This window comes from Artemia franciscana, chromosome 13 (genome assembly GCF_032884065.1).
Source record: "Artemia franciscana chromosome 13, ASM3288406v1, whole genome shotgun sequence".
Classification (NCBI taxonomy): domain Eukaryota; kingdom Metazoa; phylum Arthropoda; class Branchiopoda; order Anostraca; family Artemiidae; genus Artemia; species Artemia franciscana.
In genome coordinates this window covers 11296129-11302383 of record NC_088875.1, presented here as the reverse complement: position 1 = coordinate 11302383, position 6255 = coordinate 11296129, and the positions used below count along the sequence as shown (strand labels likewise).

The 6255-nt window shown below is 32.6% G+C and overlaps 1 long non-coding RNA gene across 1 annotated transcript; it reads right to left on the bottom strand.

Annotated features, from left to right (window-relative positions):
- Window positions 1-39: 39 nt before the first annotated feature.
- Window positions 40-6252, bottom strand: LOC136034520 (uncharacterized). The gene is made up of 3 exons (XR_010619193.1): window positions 6147-6252; window positions 3848-3971; window positions 40-244 (listed from the first exon to the last, which is right to left on the bottom strand). It is a non-coding gene; the product is annotated as an uncharacterized LOC136034520 (long non-coding RNA).
- Between the last annotated feature and the right edge of the window lie 3 nt (window positions 6253-6255).

Here is a 6255-nt window from a genome sequence, read left to right as displayed (position 1 = left end):
AATCAAGTTTGTAATTGAATAGTTATGGAATATCTACACATTTGATTTTAATTTACATACCTACAGATGCCATAACAGTGCCACTGGGGTACATAAGGACTGATTCAACTTGAGCACCGTGGTCCATAGTCAGTACATTTGAGTTGCCACTCCGGGCATCATAAAGTTTCACCATGTGGTCATAACTTCCAGTCAGTAATATTTCAGAGCTTGTATACGATGCAGCACCGGCTCTGATATAATCCTGGAAGGTAAAACACAAATTAAACTGATTTCACGTGGCTAGGGTAACGTGATGTACAGCAGCAACCAATGAAAGTGTCGTCGAGAGTAACAACTTGTTTCTTCATCAACGACTTTGTTCCGGCAGGTGAAGACACAAGATATATGAATTACGCGAAATTAAGGAAAAGTTATGACACATTAAAGTGACATAACTGTCAAAGTGAAATGACATTATTAAAGTGCGACCTGTCTCCCATGCATTGTTTATTTATCTTGGTTTTTAATCCAGCCACTTTGTATAGAAGGGACGATCATACAATTTCAGAGGGAGCTCATCCAATTGAAAATTGAAGCCTTGCAGGGTCGTCCACGATTGGAGGGTAACCAGCCTAACTCCCAAGCCCTTTTTTGACGTAGTACTATACATATATTACCTCCCGCTATTATATTACTTTTTAGTTTTAAGTCACAAGGAAATCAGCAATTTCAATTGAATTGAGAAATTCTGGCGTGAATTCAATCCCTCCTTGTAGACCAAAGAATTAACCGTTTTATAGTATTTGTTTACTTCTCGGAAAAGTAATTATCAATACCTAAGATATATTTCCGTAGCTTTTGCTTTAGCTGTTCAGATTCATTCGAAATTATCAGTAATTTCAGATGACGTCATAGCTTTTCTCATGATTTCCCAGCTTTTCCCTAGTAGTTCAAAAACTTTTTTAAGTTGGGTTGGTGCAGTGGTTAAAGCGCCAGGCTTAGGATGGGGTCCCCATTGGGTCTTACCATCTGGTCGTGGGTTCGAGCCCCATACCTAACAAATTTTTTTAGTAATCATAGCTAAGTGGTAATAGGCTTTAAACGAATTTATGTTTTGTAATTTGTCAAACAATATATATATATCTATCTATCTATCTATCTATATATATATATATATATATATATATATATATATATATATATATATTGCTCTTCTGTATTACTTATTCATTTTGTTACCCAACCCCTTCCATTAAAAAGTGTAGTCATTAAGAGTTGTGAGGTGGCTCATTAGATCGGAAATTAGAAGTACTAGTTCCCCGCTTAAGGGTCAAGAGTAATCAGATGGCAAACAACCTCCTCTGAAGCCCATCTTACATACACACCGTCGTAACCCATTACAGCATTGGATCAAAATCTTTAAAGAATTATTTTATTAGAATCATTTTAAGTTGAAAGGCCAAATAAGTGATCATTTAGACCGGGCACGATCCCTGCAGACTCAGAAGCAATAGCCCTAGAGTATATAAAACCCCTTCATTCAAAAATTAGTTTTAGCATAAAAAAGGCGGATATATTCCAATCAGCTTGTGAACACTTAGAGGTCTTTTACTAAGCCAAGCTTTCCTGGAGTTTCCCAAGGGAATACTCCAGCCACAACATACATACCAAATTTGAGATATCCGAATTTTTGGGTGGAAAGAACCCGAGGTGAAACGAGAGATATTAAACACATTCAGCAACTGATTTTAAGTTTTACTTGATTATTCATTTCCAGGCAGGGTAACTAGCTTGACTACCAAGCTCTTTTTTAGGTCACAGCCCCCAAAGAAATCGGATCAAAATTTTGACTATGCTAGTTGATCTAATCTCTCCTGAATCTTGACCATGAAAAATAGGTTTCAAAAATCATAAAAAAACTAAAGAGCAGTCTTAAAAATCCAAAACAGACAGAGATACGGTCACAGTAGTAGTCAAAATCGAAAAAAAAACAGAAATTACTATGAGTGAAAAAACCTAAAACAAACAGAAACTAACCTAATACTAAAACAAACTAAAAGTTAACGAACATTGGCGTATAAGTAAAGTGAAACTTGATTGACAGAAACTTGATTTCCGTTGCTAGGGAAACGTCAAGCGAAGCGAAAACGTTTCAACGACTTGCTGACAAAAATCTAATAGGAACAACACATCAAGAATGTCCCAACTGTCAACCGCTCAAAACTTTAAAACTAGTAACCCTCAAGAATAATTTTTCTTCAAAAAAGAAAGAAAAGAAAACAAGCTTCTTAAAGATAGTCTCAAAATACACTGTAATTTTTAAACTTAAAAATATTCTTTCTAAAACTAAAAAAGTTTAAAAAACGCATCAATTTTTTTATATCAGTTTTTGTTACGTTTTTACGATTTGGGCAAACATTTACAGGGATTGGGGGTGGTGGTCCAAACCCCTTAGGAGTGGTCTTGGATACCACCTTGCTACAGCCATGAAAAGTGAGCAAACTCACCAATGAGATGTAAGATGGCATTTTACTCATAAAATACCAAAACGGCTTCAGTGAGCCAATAAGTAAAATGACCACCAGATATATAGTTTCACCACTGCTTGCTTTTTACCCATTCATAGTCCTTTATTCAAATTTCTTTTATTTAGTCATGTTTTACACGAACAGAAAGCATCCAACTTTTATTTTAGCCATTTCCCTCTTAGTTCGAGATTTCACGATTCACAATTCTATGATTATATTTTGTTTTCAAGAGCTTCAAATCAATTCATGAGAGTTATTGACATCCTGAAATGTTTAAAAAAAATTAAGAAAGATGTATACTGAATAAAAACTGATAATGGAATTGTAAATCTATCAATTTGATGTTTCTGTGTGAAATTTCCAAGTGGAATTTCCAAATAGAGAATCACCATTTTTGAACAAATTATAGAGAAAGTAATTTACATGGCAAAAAATTAAACAGTATTCCAACTGCAAAGGGAATGTTTTGATTTCTGAAAAATAAAAACTTGAAAATATTCTCTTTTCTAACAACCAATCAATGTTGATAGTTTTAAAGTGAACCATGCATAAAACTAATGCTTTGTCCCAAAACATGAAACCTAACACAATCCATGCTGTACTATCTACTAATTCCTACTCCTATTGTCTAATTACTATCAACTAGTACCTAAGGCAAAATTACTCCACCTTAAAAATATATAGGTTAATGTTTTAATTAAAAATAATTATTTAATAAAAATAAAGCAAAAATATTTCAAAAAATTAATAAAATTCTAATGAAATGAAAACTAAAAAAAATATAAAAAATATTCTAAAAATATTTTATATTATTATAAATAAAAATAATACGAAAATAATTAAAAATAATTGTTTAATGCATAATAGATGGTAAAAAAAAAAGATTTGATTCTAAGTCTATCACCGACTAGGAATATTAATTGACTAAGGTGTTGCATTAAATTTTTACTTATAATTGCTGCACAGCAATAAATACCTAGTTGGTATTGTGTGAACTGTCCCAAAACTTTACTCTAGATGGTAGATAGTGACCTATTTGTAGACTACAGATGCCAGTTTACTAATTTATTACATGTATTTATACAATTTCTATAATGCAATTTTATAGAGTGTAGATGATAGTTTACTAATTTATTAGACAACCTTTTTTTTGCGAGTCATGCTTAATTGGAGAACCTCTGATGACCTTTCTAAAAAGGCTCTTTTCCACACCCATAAAAAGAGGCTTTAAAATAATGAACTCCTCAGATATTTTGCTTTTCTATACATCATATTTTAATAATATGAGTCCTCTGTGTTACAAGCAAGTTGAATATATTAGTTTAAAAGACACTTACCGTATGACCTTCAAATTTATTAAGTTGGGTTTCAGTTGGTAAGTCCCAAATACAGGCGGTTCTATCATCAGAAAACGAGGACAATTTAGTTGAATCAGGTAGAAACTTGCACCGATACACAGGCCTTAAAAAGAAAAGAACAAATTAAAAAAAAAGATTTTTTGTTCATTTTATTCAACTGCAATTAATCAGCAGTACATTAAAAAAAAAGTCCTAAGCCTTAGAAAGATACCCCTGCCCCTCTGTATTGACTGTATTTTTTTTTCAATGACAGTAACTCAGTTAAACCTTTTTGTCACGTGAAAAATTGTCAGTCTTTACTATAGACGGTAGTTTAGACAAAAAAAAACAACAACAAAAAAGACAACATTACTAGCATTTTAGTCACATACTGTTGTCAACCGACCAAACCAAATACTTGTTTCATTGCAAGAATAATAATTTTGAACATTTGTTTGTTTATATTTAATATTGTTGAATCTAATATTAATATTGTATTACTTTTAATATCTTATACTTGACCCTTGTAAAGCATTTTATCCCCCACTGCCCAAATATTGTATGGAAGATACACTGAAAGTCTAGAACTATAAAGAAAGAAAATGATTAAAATGAGTTTTTTGGCCAAATGAAAATACTGAAAAAAAAACAAAGTGAATATTTTGGGAGGACACTCACCTCTCTTCTTCAGTGCAAACAAAAAAAATCAAGGAAAATACTGAAAAATGTGAAAAGACAAAAGAAAAACAAAATAATGCAGAAAGTCGACCTAAAAAAAACAAAATAATGCAGAAAGTCGACCTAAAAAAAACAAACTAATAAAATCCAATAAAAAGCCAAAATTAAAAGATGAATAAAATTCAAGAAAAGCCAAAATTAGAAGAAGTAAAACCAAAAATTTAACACCAAAGGCAAGTCAAAGAATCAGAGTCACTCACCAATACTTACAATTAGCAAAAAATCTGAAAACTTTAGACAACTCTCCATGTTGTTTTGTTTTTCTTTGTCTTTTCACATTTTGTGTTGGCATTTTTCTTGATTTCTCAATGTAACAGTCTTTTAAGAGGGCTTTTTCCTTTAATATATATGCATAAATTTATCTTCTGTCGACTCAACTAATGAAGTAGGAGATACACAGGGCCATGTAGCTAGCTTAGAAATTAGAGGCCTCTAGATCTATTTGGCAGAAGGAGGTAAAGGAATGTAAAAGATAAGGCAGAGTAGGAGATAGGACCAAACTAGATCAAGCCACCACTAATACTGAGTAGAAATAATTAAAAAAACATATCCATATTGACAGTTGAGATTTACATGAATTTAAATTCCTATTCAAAAAAAATACGGCCACACCTCAAGAAAAGCGTTTTCCGCCTAAAGCCAGCATATGAAATTTGGATATTGCATCTTTAACCTCTAGCCTAACATCTTTAACCTTTAATTGCATCTTTAAGACTCCAGGCAGCTGTGGCAATGTCACACCACTGACCCCCATCTCAAACCAAATCATCACTGTTACACCTAAAGGTCATAACTGACATTTTTGGTGAAACTGAGTTAATCTGTACTTTAGAGTCCTAGGATATTGTGCTACAAGTTTGCATCCACAGGGAGACGCAATGTCCACTTGTTTCCAAAATGGCCAACCCCACCCTGGATGTATCTGCAAAACTCTGTTACACCTAAAGGTTGTAACTGAGTTTTGTTGGTTATTTGTCAGTTATGCAATTACGAAATCTGGAAGTTGGGAAATACAAAATCATAATTCAGAACCATTAGGAGAAGAGGGGCTGATGATAAATTGTCATAGCTTCTTTTTGTTATATTTAGTGCAACAAGCTTGGAAGCTTGCCATATTTGGTATTAATAAAAAAATAAAAACATAAAAAACATAGGATACAAATGCACACAAAATTAGCAATCTAAAAGTATCTCTCTTTTTATTTTGCTGTGTGTCCTTCTTGATAGCTGCTATAATAAACCTTTACTAAGATAGGCTTACACAATTGCCACAGAAGACCCATGAAAGATTATAGGCTATTTGGAAAATTGGATAAATGTAGGCTAGACCTAACCTAGCCTACTACTCTTTCATTATTCTTGTATTAACTTGCCAAGGAAGATCTTCATGCAGGTTAACATTTCTAGGTTTATTGTCATTATACTTTAATTTCTATTCTAAGTATCTGTTCTCTGCTAGGCTTATGCATATTGCAATGGACTAGCCTAGGATCTTAATAGCATTTAGTGGGCCTAATTGCAAATTTTAAAGTATCACATAGAAAAAATCTTCTAAACATACCGACAAATGAGACCAATACTTAGAAGCTTCTGTTACGCTGTGCTTTAGCTTTATTTGTTGCCTTATTGTAGTTTTCTTGAAATTCATTGTGATAGCGTGCTGAAATTTT